At 42.3% G+C, this 14,413-nt stretch overlaps 1 pseudogene across 1 annotated transcript; it reads right to left on the minus strand.

The window, feature by feature from the left end:
- Positions 1–1,164: 1,164 nt before the first annotated feature.
- LOC149290020 (Ig lambda-1 chain C region pseudogene) lies at positions 1,165–11,873 on the minus strand (annotated as a pseudogene). The gene is made up of 3 exons (XR_016277297.1): positions 11,651–11,873; positions 5,501–5,569; positions 1,165–1,686 (listed from the first exon to the last, which is right to left on the minus strand). The product of XR_016277297.1 is annotated as an Ig lambda-1 chain C region pseudogene (transcript).
- Positions 11,874–14,413: the final 2,540 nt, after the last annotated feature.

Genomic DNA, 14,413 nt, shown 5'->3' on the forward strand with positions numbered 1-14,413 from the left:
GTGAAAGTCTGTCCCAGGAGAACCAAAAATAAGAACACTCCTCTTTCCGCCAGAGCATCACTTCTGACCTTTTTGAATGCATGGTAAGGAAAATGGCAGTCTTTGGTCTTTGGTCCTTTCCTTCAAGGGAGCGCCAAGAGCGTAGAGGGATTTGGTGCTTCTTTTAAATTCTCTTTTTGAATGCTGGGGTAGGAAAATAGTGGCAGTAGCAGCCAGGTATAGCTGCCCCCCTGAAGCAACACTGGCACTTTCCCCTGTCTGTGGAATGACCCTTGACATATCCACAGTTCATATCAAAAGGCATCATTTTGGACCCCAGACCTGCCCTCAACTTATAAATAAGGTTGATTTATACACAAATATATATGATAGTTCTCTTTCTTCCCGCCCTTTATTTTGCAATGCATCATTAATTTGTGGAATCTACCTGCAACTTGATGAAGTTGCAACTACTTGAAGTGATAGCTGCTAACCTAGGTGACATTGAAAGAGGCTTCACCAATGTCCTAGAAGAAGTGAGATCTATGCACAGCTATGCACAGCTGGGATGGCTATGTGGATGGAACCATCCTTATTCAGAAGCAGTATATGATTGCTTTGGGGACAGTCAGTTCTTTGCCCATGGCCCAATGAATTCATAGCATTTGCGAACCCCAAAATGTGGGGACAGTCACTGTCTTAAATAGCATTAAATTTAGATTAGAGAAATTAATGCAGAATAGGACTTCCATTGGTTGAATGAAGTTTCCAGGTTCAGGAGGAATGCCAGGGAAGAAAAAGTGGAAGTTCTTCTACAAGTTGTGCAACATTTGGCCCTTGGGATAGTGCTATGTTCGTAATTAACCAGGATTAGGAGTGTTGCAGTCATACAAGACCTGGAGGGCCACAGAGGTTCATGAACTCCTTCTATGGACTTCATAAGGGGTTTCCAGGAGGGATCTTGTTGGAAACAGGGAAAGAAGAATACTAGACCAGATGGGCCTGAGTGGAATGACTGTGAAACAATATATATATATATATATACACACACACACACACACACACACACACACACACACACACAGTGGTATGGAAGTACTGGAATAGGGTTGGAAAAGATACACACACACACACACACAGTGGTATGGAAGTACTGGAATAGGGTTGGAAAAGAAACAGCATCAATGACATGGATCAACTTTTATTCATGTGCTAACATTGGAAGCTGACATACAAAGGAAGTTTCAAGGAGAACAGGCATGGGGAAGGTTGGGGGAATAGGAGAGCATGGGACAGAAACTGGACTTTATCCACCAAACTAGTATTAGATGGGAATCAGAGAATACATCTGGGTCCTTGAAGGAAGCATGTTTTTTTCATCCACCCTTCAAGAACACTCCAATCTGTTGACCTCCTTCTCCATGGTCTCGCGTTCGTGGGTCACCTTGCAGGCGTACTTGTTGTGGCTTTTCCAGTCGGACTCACTCAGAGTCAGGTAACTGCTGGCCATGTACTTGTTCCCCTGTTTGACGGGTTTGGTGGTCTCCACGCCAGAAGAGATGGTGGTGCCATCGGCCTTCCATTCGACCTGGATGACGCCCGGGTGGAACTCATCCATCAGGCAGACCAAGGTGGCTTTGCTCTTGGTCTTGATCTCTTCCTGGGATGGAGGGAAGAGAAACACGGAGGGATGGACGGGGTCCTGGCCTGGAAGAGAAGATGGAAAATGTATAAAGTGTACCTACTATACACACATATACATATCTATATCTATATGAGATTCAATCAAGGTCTGTTGGAAATGCCTAACTTAAGTCACTCTGGTTTCCTAGATTCTGCTGTAAGCATGACTCCATCTAGACTTAACCCTATGGAAATAATAAGAACTTTTAGTTCTATGGTCTATGCAGTTCTGGTCCTTTCAGTGGAGTTTACACAGAGGTCACACAGGGGTGATTTCCCCTATCATGGAATATCAGAACCTTGATTCCAGTGGAATGGCCTTTCATCACAAGTTTTCATAGTTGGAAAAGCATGTTTAGGATCAGATTTCTTCAACCCAAGATATTCATGGCCTCATTAATTGCTCCTTAGCAGCTCATCCATTCATTAAGTTCTCATCCATTCATTAAATTCATAATCTATGTGAATCTGAACATAAGCAAAACTCCATGGTCTAAAATGTGACCTAGAAGGTCTCTCCCAGCAAACATACTATTTCTACCAGGCTGGTCACTCTAGTCTGCATCCTTCTGTAGGGGGGCTTTTGCTAAGCAATGCAGAAAAACCATCTCTCTTGGCAAAGACGTTAGACCCAAATGTCTTGTATAGGTCCCGTGTATTGACTGTTCAGGCAGAGGGCCTACCAAGAATGTCCCACATTGATAGAAAAGTAGATTCTAACAGGATCCATGTAGGATTGTCAGAATGAAGTTGGTGTCTATACAGCTTGCAACGGTGTGGTTTTCCAGTCTTTTTACGGAGGGGCATCACATGCCCTGAGACTGGGGGAAAAATAACCTTTTGGAGTTGGAAGATTCTGGGATTTGTAGTTCAGAAAGTATCCATTGCAAGCTCTGTACATACACCAGGGTGAAAACTAGACTAGAACGCTTCCACTGGGATTGTCTGGACATGCCCTATGAAGTGATCTAGTGAACACCTTTCAGATGCTTTTAATGTATTGCTGCATTTTATATTTTCTAAAGGTCAAGGGTAGTCGGAAAAGAGGAAAGCAGCATTCCAGGAGGACAGACCCAATGAAGGAAGCCACGTCTGCCCTGAGTCTGCAAGACTTGCCTTGGAGGGTGACTTGGAGGTCTTTCATGGGGCCACCATAAGTCAAGGTTGACTTGACAGCAGTGAACAACGACGATAACAAAAACTGTAAGTGGCTCGATGAATTTGGATTAGCAGGTGGTTTAAAAGTGACGTATGTACATAGCGAGTACCGCATATCCTTGACTATAGGTTGATCTCACATATAAGTTGAGGGCAGGTTTGGGGGCCAAAATTATGGATTTTGCTAAGAGCCATGGATAAGTCGAGGGTAAAACTTAGGGGCATATAGGAAAGGATCTAGAGGATGAAGCAAAGGAAAACAGTGCCAAAGGATTTGCAAAATCCCAGCAGGCATAACTGTTTAAGCTCACCCTAAAGCCTGGATGGATGAGAAAGAAGAGGGGGTTCAACGCTACGATCTTATTGGAGAGGCAGGTATAAATAATAATAATAATAATAATAATAATAATAATAATAATAACCATGACAGATCGCATTCTTGCCTTTGACCAGGGAATGTTTCCTTTTTAAAAAATAAGAGTTCACATACAGTATCTATACTGATCCATGGGCAAGTCAACTCATTTTTTGGGGGTCAATTTTTGGACTAATATTTCTAGACGTATACATGAGCGTATACAGTAAGTAAGGAAATCTTTCTAGATTCCTGGTCCAGCGTTCAAACCACTACGCCATGCCAACCTTCTCTCCATTTACTACACAGATTCTTGACCTCCTGCTACTTTTGTTCAAATAGATCCAGAGCTCCTTGCTTTGGACTTCCAAGCTCTCAGGCAATAGATCCCTTTAACAAAGACTGTGATCTTATTCTAGCCAGGGCTGCATCCGCACTGCAGGAACAATCCATGTTGACACCATTTTAACTGCAATGGCTCAAGGCTATGGAATTCCAGGAATTGGAGTTTAGTGAGACATTTAGCCTTCTCTGTCAGAGAACTCTGGTGCCGAAACAAACTACAATTTCCAGAATCCCACAGCAATGAGCCATGGCAGTTAAAGTGGCATCAAACTGGATTATCTCTGCAGTGCAGATGTAGCCTAAGATGCCTGACAACCGAATCACAAAATTCTCTTCCTTCCTGTAGTGTTTTACTACATCAAGTTGGAAAATCCATTAGCAGAGATTCCCTGATATGCACCTAGACTAGAGATATAATTCTTTGTTAGTTTTGCTCTCAGTGGAAGCCGAATGTAATTTTTAGCAATTTTCTTCCCACTGTGAGAAAGAGCTTCAAAAATTGCAATTTTGTAATGACACAGATTTATTCTTAACAAAATTCATGTGTGTCCGGGTTTTTGTTTTAGTGTAGAAAGATTGCAAAGTTTGCAGAAAACTGCATTTTTTGACACAGAAAAATAATATTTGTGTGAAGGAATATTATTCTCCACATAGCAATAGTTATATTCCTCCACTTATGCACACACACACACACAAACACACACATACAAACACACACACAAGAGCGTGTGAATTTTGTACAGCACAAATCCTCAACTATGAAAATTTCCATCAGAATTCTTGACACTTGAGAAATACTATTTTAAAAACCATTTTTGGGATATTATCTGATACTCTTTCCATCCTTAGATGAGACCAAGAAGCCCCCCCCCCCAAAGGGCATCGTGACACTTAAAAGGCAAAACCGTTTATTTGGTGCAAGCTTTTGCGCACTGAACCTAATTCCTAAGATGCATCCGTTGACATGGAATGCAGTTCATGCACATTTATGCCAAATACAATGTCTTTGAAGCTGCATCTGCGCTACAGAATTAATGCAGTCTGACACCGCTTTAACTGCCATGGCTCCCTCCTATGGAATCCTGGGATTCCTAGTCTGTTGTGGCCCGACAGCTCTCAACTACAAATCCTAGAATCGCATAGCATTGAGCCATAGCAGTGACTGCATTTATTCTCCAGTGCAGATGCAACCTCAAATATCAAAAGTCTTTCATCATCATCATCATCATCCAATTTATTTATATTCCACTTTTTCACAAGGAATCAAAGTGGATGCCAACAGTATAAGGATAAAACATGATACAGATAATAATAATAATAATAATAATAATAAAAATAATGTTTATTTTTAGCCCACCTCTCCCTGCGAATTAAGGCAGGTTACAGTAAAAAATAGTAAAATACATAATACAGTAAATCATAATAAAGTAAATCATAAATTTTAATTCCTTTAGCTGCACCAGATGAGCTTGGCTTTCCTGCCGGACATTGTTAGAAGGAAAGGAGAGGGGTGATTTCAACATTACTTTTTCTAGTCTCTCCCAGAGAGAAGGCAAGAGATCTGTAAAATGAAGGTTGAACACTATGCATTGGCTAGGATTAAATATTCAGTAGTTATTATTGGATCATTGGGTAAGGGTTTGAGTGATGGACTATGACTCCGGAGACCAGAGTTCGATTCCCTACTCGGCTGTGGAAACCCACTTAGGCAAGTCACACTCTCTCAGCCTCAGTGGAAGGCAATGTCAACCCTCCCCCCGAACAAATCTTGCCAAGAAAACCCAGCGATAGCTTTCCAAAAGGTTGCCATAAGTCTGAAACGACTTGAAGGCACACAACATTATTGGATCATAATAGGTCAAAACAATGGCATTCCTGAAGTTGGGTTGAAGTCAGAGGGAGATCAGAGCACAAAAAGCATGGAAATGTTGCAATACTTTCATGCAGAAGAAAAAGAATACAATGAATTTGGTGACTTACCAGTGACGGTCAGGTGGGTTCCACCTCCAAAGACGTACCACAGTGACAAAGAGCAGGACAAAAACCTCCCTGCCTTTCACAGACCTGAACTGGTATGGACACTAATGATAGAAAAGTCCTCTATATGTTTTTATCCTATATGGGAAAAAGAGTGGACAAATTGGTCATCAGCTCTCGGTTTCCTTGAGATGAACTACTTTCCATTTCCAAAGGTGTTGGAGTCAATGGTATGTTATGGAACAGTAGTGGTGGTGTTTGTTCCCTGGTTAATCTCTGGACACGCAAGAGACGTGTTCTTGTTGGCAATCCATAAGCCTCCCCAGGTCCTTCACAAGTGGTTCCTTGGTTCATGGTCACTTTCTAGAAGATAGTTCCACAAGCCTCCTCAGGTCCTTCACAAGTGGTTCCTGAGTTCATGGTCACTTTCTAGAAGATAGTTCCACAAGCCTCCTCAGGTCCTTCACAAGTGGTTCCTGGGTTCATGGTCACTTTCTAGAAGATAGTTCCACAAGCCTCCTCAGGTCCTTCACAAGTGGTTCCTGGGTTCATTGTCACTTTCTAGAAGATAGTTCCACAAGCCTCCTCAGGTCCTTCACAAGTGGTTCCTGGGTTCATTGTCACTTTCTAGAAGATAGTTCCACAAGCCTCCTCAGGTCCTTCACAAGTGGTTCCTGGGCTCATGGTCACTTTCTAGAAGATAGTTCCACAAGCCTCCCCAGGTCCTTCACAAGTGGTCCTTGGGCTCATGGTCACTTTCTAGAAGATAGATTCATAAGCCTCCCCAGGTCCTTCACAAGTGGTTCCTTGGTTCATGGTCACTTTCTAGAAGATAGAGGGAAGCTCTTGAATGAGATCCCTTTTCTTCTATATTTCAAGAGGCCATTAAGGAGATCTCTATAACTGGTGCTAATGACTAGCAAATAGAGAACAGTCTTATTGTAAGAAGTCTTGCATGTTTCTGTAGGCAATGGACTTTTGTCGATAGTCTGATTCATAGACATTAATCTCGGTGCCCTGGACCATTGCTTTAAGTGTAAATAGGAACTTTATGGTGCACATGGGATGATGGGTATGAAGATGTGGCTTGTGTACCGGCTTCTCCATATGGAGTCCTACCTCCTCCGACACGCACCTTGGTTGTCCCATGTAGCAGTGATTTTCCGGAGCCCAGGGCTGCATCCGCACTGCAGGAACAATCCATGTTGACACCATTTTAACTGCAATGGCTCAAGGCTATGGAATTCCGGTAACTGGAGTTTAGTGAGACATTTAGCCTTCTCTGTCAGAGAGCTCTGGTGTTGAAACAAACTACAATTTCCAGAATCCCACAGCAATGAGCCATGGCAGTTAAAGTGGCATCAAACTGGATTATCTCTGCAGTGCAGATGTAGCCTAAGATGCCTGACAACCGAATCACAAAATTCTCTTCCTTCCTGTAGTGTTTTACTACATCAAGTTGGAAAATCCATTAGCAGAGATTCCCTGATATGCACCTAGACTAGAGATATAATTCTTTGTTAGTTTTGCTCTCAGTGGAAGCCGAATGTAATTTTTAGCAATTTTCTTCCCACTGTGAGAAAGAGCTTCAAAAATTGCAATTTTGTAATGACCCAGATATATTCTTAACAAAATTCATGTGTGTCCGGGTTTTTGTTTTAGTGTAGAGAGATTGCAATGTTTGCAGAAAACTGCATTTTTTGACACAGAAAAATAATATTTGTGTGAAGGAATATTATTCTCCACATAGCAATAGTTATATTCCTCCACTTATGCACACACACACACACACACAAACACACACACAAGAGCGTGTGAATTTTGTACAGCACAAATCCTCAACTATGAAAATTTCCATCGGAATTCTTGACACTTGAGAAATACTATTTTAAAAACCATTTTTGGGATATTATCTGATACTCTTTCCATCCTTAGATGAGACCAAGAAGCCCCCCCCCCCCAAAAAAAAGGGCATCGTGACACTTAAAAGGCAAAACCGTTTATTTGGTGCAAGCTTTTGCGCACTGAACCTAATTCCTAAGATGCATCCGTTGACATGGAATGCAGTTCATGCACATTTATGCCAAATACAATGTCTTTGAAGCTGCATCTGCGCTACAGAATTAATGCAGTCTGACACCGCTTTAACTGCCATGGCTCCCTCCTATGGAATCCTGGGATTCCTAGTCTGTTGTCAGCTCTCAACTACAAATCCTAGAATCGCATAGCATTGAGCCATAGCAGTGACTGCATTTATTCTCCAGTGCAGATGCAACCTCAAATATCAAAAGTCTTTCATCATCATCATCATCATCATCATCATCATCATCATCCAATTTATTTATATTCCACTTTTTCACAAGGAATCAAAGTGGATGCCAACAGTATAAGGATAAAACATGATACAGATAGTAATAATAATAATAATAATAATAATAATAATAATGTTTATTTTTAGCCCACCTCTCCCTGCGAATTAAGGCAGGTTACAGTAAAAAATAGTAAAATACATAATACAGTAAATCATAATAAAGTAAATCATAATTCCTTTAGCTGCACCAGATGAGCTTGGCTTTCCTGCCGGACATTGTTAGAAGGAAAGGAGAGGGGTGATTTCAACATTACTTTTTCTAGTCTCTCCCAGAGAGAAGGCAAGAGATCTGTAAAATGGAGGTTGAACACTATGCATTGGCTAGGATTAAATATTCAGTAGTTATTATTGGATCATGGGGTAATGGTTTGAGTGATGGACTATGACTCCGGAGACCAGAGTTCGATTCCCTACTCGGCTGTGGAAACCCACTTAGGCAAGTCACACTCTCTCAGCCTCAGTGGAAGGCAATGTCAACCCTCCCCCCGAACAAATCTTGCCAAGAAAACCCAGCGATAGCTTTCCAAAAGGTTGCCATAAGTCTGAAACGACTTGAAGGCACACAACATTATTGGATCATAATAGGTCAAAACAATGGCATTCCTGAAGTTGGGTTGGAGTCAGAGGGAGATCAGAGCACAAAAAGCATGGAAATGTTGCAATACTTTCATGCAGAAGAAAAAGAATACGATGAATTTGGTGACTTACCAGTGACAGTCAGGTGGGTTCCACCTCCAAAGACGTACCACAGTGACAAAGAGCAGGACAAAAACCTCCCTGCCTTTCACAGACCTGAACTGGTATGGACACTGATGATAGAAAAGTCCTCTATATGTTTTTATCCTATATGGGAAAAAGAGTGGACAAGTTGGTCATCAGCTCTCGGTTTCCTTGAGATGAATTACTTTCCATTTCCAAAGGAGTTGGAGTCAATTGTATGTTATGGAACAGTAGTGGTGGTGTTTGTTCCCTGGTTAATCTCTGGACACTCAAGAGACGTGGTCTTGTTGGCAATCCATAAGCCTCCCCAGGTCCTTCACAAGTGGTTCCTTGGTTTATGGTCACTTTCTAGAAGATAGTTCCACAAGCCTCCTCAGGTCCTTCACAAGTGGTTCCTGAGTTCATGGTCACTTTCTAGAAGATAGTTCCACAAGCCTCCTCAGGTCCTTCACAAGTGGTTCCTGGGTTCATTGTCACTTTCTAGAAGATAGTTCCACAAGCCTCCCCAGGTCCTTCACAAGTGGTTCCTGGGCTCATGGTCACTTTCTAGAAGATAGTTCCACAAGCCTCCTCAGGTCCTTCACAAGTGGTTCCTGGGCTCATGGTCACTTTCTAGAAGATAGAGGGAAGCTCTTGAATGAGATCCCTTTTCTTCTATATTTCAAGAGGCCATTAAGGAGATCTCTATAACTGGTGCTAATGACTAGCAAATAGAGAACAGTCTTCTTGTAAGAAGTCTTTCATGTGTCTGTAGGCAATGGACTTTGGTCGATGCTCTGATTCATAGACATTAATCTCGGTGCCCTGGACCATTGCTTTAAGTGTAAATAGGAACTTTATGGTGCACATGGGATGATGGGTATGAAGATGTGGCTTGTGTACCGGCTTCTCCATATGGAGTCCTACCTCCTCCGACACGCACCTTGGTTGTCCCATGTAGCAGTGATTTTCCGGAGCCCAGTGAGGACAGCTTTTCCATTAGGGTTGGCTAGTAGTTTCCGAAAATGGCCACGATATCATGGACATTATCTATGCTGATCTCAAGCATGCTTTCATGGTCTCTGCCCCTTTTGACACCCACTAAAGACATAGGGTGCATCTACACAGTAGAAATAGTGCAGTTTGATTCCACCTTGACCACTGTGTCCTATGGGATCCTGGGATTTGTAGTTTTACAGGGTCTTTAGCCTTCTCTGCCAAAGAGTGCGGTGCCTCACAAAACTACAAAGCTCAGGATTGTGTAGGATGGAGCCATGGTGGTTAAAGTGGCACCAAGCTGAATTATTGCTACAGTGAAGATGCACTGATTAGATGGAGTGGTGTTGCTTTGATGATTCGAAGGCTATACTCTGTCGAAGTATTCACACCATTCTTTGAAACCTCGCACTAAATTCTTGGGGTAATTTTGTGAAGCCAGGTTTGTAATATGTGTCTCCCCACGGCCTGTTACAGAATAAGATGCATGGCCTAAATCCTTCTATTAGTCTCAACTAGTATAGACACATTAAATTGGTTGGATCTGCCTTCATCTTGAACTCAGCACTGGATTCAATGGGTTTATTCTAAAGGGAACTAACCAACGCGATTCTGGCCATATACTGTGTTGAATTGTGCTGGGTTCTAGTCCAAATATCCAAGGATCTACTAGATGGGCAGAGCCTAAGGTCCCAACATAAGTTCATCACCTTGGATTGTAGTGTTTTGTGTTGTAGCGATTTGGGTGTTGGACTAAGATTTTGGGAGACCAGGATTCAAACCTGTGCTCTGCCATGGAAACCCACTGGATGACCTTGGGTAAGTCGCATGCTCTCAGCTTCAGAGGATGGCAATGGCAAACCTCCCCTGAAGAAATCTGGCCAAGATAACCTGGTGGCCTTAGGGTAACCATAAGTGAGAAATGACTTCAAGGCACTCAACAAAACAACAACCATGGATAGTTCTTTTTAAATGCAGGCTTAAACCCAAAGCGAAGTCATCTCCTCACTAACATGGCAACCACACCGCTGGCCAGTGTGCCTTGATAGTTCTCTCTCTTTCTCCAGATCAGCCCCGTAACTAGCTAAGCATCTTAACCACGTGGGTCAAAAGCTAAAGGAACACTTATTAGACTTTCCTCTGAGAGACGTTTGTTAATGATGTTGTTACAACTGTATTTTCTCTGCCCATGGTGGGGAAAAGAAGCTTATTGGATTTTTGTCTTCATTTGCCCAAATGATCCACATGTTGCCTTATGATTTTGGCAAGGGAGCACAATTTTCCAATGGACTAAGGGCCTGAACAGACAGGCCAAAATAAAATTGTTTCAAGTCACTTTAGAGGTATGCGTTTAAATGATGCATGCTGGAAGCCGTGCCAAAGCCATGCTTCAATCCTGACATAGCTTCTGGCCTATTAAGATGCGTGTGTCATTTAAACAGCATACCTCCAAAGTGACCTGGAGCAGCTTTATTTTGACCTGTCTGTTCAGGCCTGAAGTTCTCTTTGCATCAGGATCTGAAATGCATCTTCCCTGCATGCAGACCCAGTACAGTTCACTCTCTGTAGGGGATGGACCAGGATTCTGGGTATGTGTATGTAGGTGTGTGGTAAGAGGGAGCACATCAGCACCCATATTTGACTCCTCAGGAAAATGTGCAACATACTGGGCTCTCTTTTGTGTACAAAATGGTACCTACCATGTGCGCACCTTTGTTGTTGTTGCACTGGGCTTGTAGTCTATTAGGTTCAAAAGGCCTCAAATCTAACCTAGCAGGCTTCTGCTTATGTGATTAATGTCCCTTGGTTCTGAACAACTTAGAAAAGAACAGAATCAATGACATGGATCAACTTTTATTCATGTGCTAACATTAGAAGCTGACATACCAAGGAGGTTTCAATGAGAACAGATATGAGGAAGGTTAAGGGAATAGGAGAGCATGGGACAGAAATCGGACTTTATCCATCAAACTAGTATTAGATGGGAATCAGAGAATACATCTGGATTCTTGAAGGAAGCATGTTTTTTTCCTTTCTAGGAGATGGACTCATGAGGGCCACCATGGAGACATCCACCCTTCAAGAACACTCCGATCTGTTGACCTCCTTCTCAATGGTCTCGCGTTCGTGGGTCACCTTGCAGGCGTACTTGTTGTGGCTTTTCCAGTCGGACTCACTCAGAGTCAGGTAACTGCTGGCCATGTACTTGTCCCCCTGTTTGACGGGTTTGGTGGTCTCCACGCCAGAAGAGATGGTGGTGCCATCGGCCTTCCATTCGACCTGGATGACGCCCGGGTGGAACTCATCCATCAGGCAGACCAAGGTGGCTTTGCTCTTGGTCTTGATCTCTTCCTGGGATGGAGGGAAGAGAAACACGGAGGGATGGACGGGGTCCTGGCCTGGAAGAGAAGATGGAAAATGTATAAAGTGTACCTACTATACACACATATACATATCTATATCTATATGAGATTCAATCAAGGTCTGTTGGAAATGCCTAACTTAAGTCACTCTGGTTTCCTAGATTCTGCTGTAAGCATGACTCCATCTAGACTTAACCCTATGGAAATAATAAGAACTTTTAGTTCTATGGTCTATGCAGTTCTGGTCCTTTCAGTGGAGTTTACACAGAGGTCACACAGGGGTGATTTCCCCTGTCATGGAATATCAGAACCTTGATTCCAGTGGAATGGCCTTTCATCACAAGTTTTCATAGTTGGAAAAGCATGTTTAGGATCAGATTTCTTCAACCCAAGATATTCATGGCCTCATTAATTGCTCCTTAGCAGCTCATCCATTCATTAAGTTCTCATCCGTTCATTAAATTCATAATCTATGTGAATCTGAACATAAGCAAAACTCCATGGTCTAAAATGTGACCTAGAAGGTCTCTCCCAGCAAACATACTATTTCTACCAGGCTGGTCACTCTAGTCTGCATCCTTCTGTAGGGGGGCTTTTGCTAAGCAATGCAGAAAAACCATCTCTCTAAGCAAAGACGTTAGACCCAAATGTCTTGTATAGGTCCCGTGTATTGACTGTTCAGGCAGAGGGCCTACCAAGAATGTCCCACATTGATAGAAAAGTAGATTCTAACAGGATCCATGTAGGGTTGTCAGAATGAAGTTGGTGTCTATACAGCTTGCAACGGTGTGGTTTTCCAGTCTTTTTACGGAGGGGCATCACATGCCCTGAGACTGGGGGAAAAATAACCTTTTGGAGTTGGAAGATTCTGGGATTTGTAGTTCAGAAAGTATCCATTGCAAGCTCTGTACATACACCAGGGTGAAAACTAGACTAGAACGCTTCCACTGGGATTGTCTGGACATGCCCTATGAAGTGATCTAGTGAACACCTTTCAGATGCTTTTAATGTATTGCTGCATTTTATATTTTCTAAAGGTCAAGGGTAGTCGGAAAAGAGGAAAGCAGCATTCCAGGAGGACAGACCCAACGAAGGAAGCCACGTCTGCCCTGAGTCTGCAAGACTTGCCTTGGAGGGTGACTTGGAGGTCTTTCATGGGGCCACCATAAGTCAAGGTTGACTTGACAGCAGTGAACAACGACGATAACAAAAACTGTAAGTGGCTCGATGAATTTGGATTAGCAGGTGGTTTAAAAGTGACGTATGTACATAGCGAGTACCGCATATACTTGACTATAGGTTGATCTCACATATAAGTTTTGGGGGCCAAAATTATGGATTTTGCTAAGAGCCATGGATAAGTCGAGGGTAAAACTTAGGGGCATATAGGAAAGGATCTAGAGGATGAAGCAAAGGAAAACAGTGCCAAAGGATTTGCAAAATCCCAGCAGGCATAACTGTTTAAGCTCACCCTAAAGCCTGGATGGATGAGAAAGAAGAGGGGGTTCAACGCTACGATCTTATTGGAGAGGCAGGTATAAATAATAATAATAATAATAATAATAATAATAATAACCATGACAGATCGCATTCTTGCCTTTGACCAGGGAATGTTTCCTTTTTAAAAAATAAGAGTTCACATACAGTATCTATACTGATCCATGGGCAAGTCAACTCATTTTTTGGGGGTCAATTTTTGGACTAATATTTCTAGACGTATACATGAGTGTATACAATAAGTAAGGAAATCTTTCTAGATTCCTGGTCCAGCGTTCAAACCACTACGCCATGCCAACCTTCTCTCCATTTACTACACAGATTCTTGACCTCCTGCTACTTTTGTTCAAATAGATCCAGAGCTCCTTGCTTTGGACTTCCAAGCTCTCAGGCAATAGATCCCTTTAACAAAGACTGTGATCTTATTCTAGCCAGGGCTGCATCCGCACTGCAGGAACAATCCATGTTGACACCATTTTAACTGCAATGGCTCAAGGCTATGGAATTCCGGTAACTGGAGTTTAGTGAGACATTTAGCCTTCTCTGTCAGAGAGCTCTGGTGTTGAAACAAACTACAATTTCCAGAATCCCACAGCAATGAGCCATGGCAGTTAAAGTGGCATCAAACTGGATTATCTCTGCAGTGCAGATGTAGCCTAAGATGCCTGACAACCGAATCACAAAATTCTCTTCCTTCCTGTAGTGTTTTACTACATCAAGTTGGAAAATCCATTAGCAGAGATTCCCTGATATGCACCTAGACTAGAGATATAATTCTTTGTTAGTTTTGCTCTCAGTGGAAGCCGAATGTAATTTTTAGCAATTTTCTTCCCACTGTGAGAAAGAGCTTCAAAAATTGCAATTTTGTAATGACACAGATATATTCTTAACAAAATTCATGTGTGTCCGGGTTTTTGTTTTAGTGTAGAAAGATTGCAATGTTTGCAGAAAACTGCATTTTTTGACACAGAAAAATAATATTTGTGTGAA

Source organism: Sceloporus occidentalis, unplaced genomic scaffold (genome assembly GCF_023333645.1).
Source record: "Sceloporus occidentalis isolate IW3139 unplaced genomic scaffold, rSceOcc1.0.p SCAF_41, whole genome shotgun sequence".
Taxonomy (NCBI): Eukaryota; Metazoa; Chordata; class Lepidosauria; order Squamata; family Phrynosomatidae; genus Sceloporus; species Sceloporus occidentalis.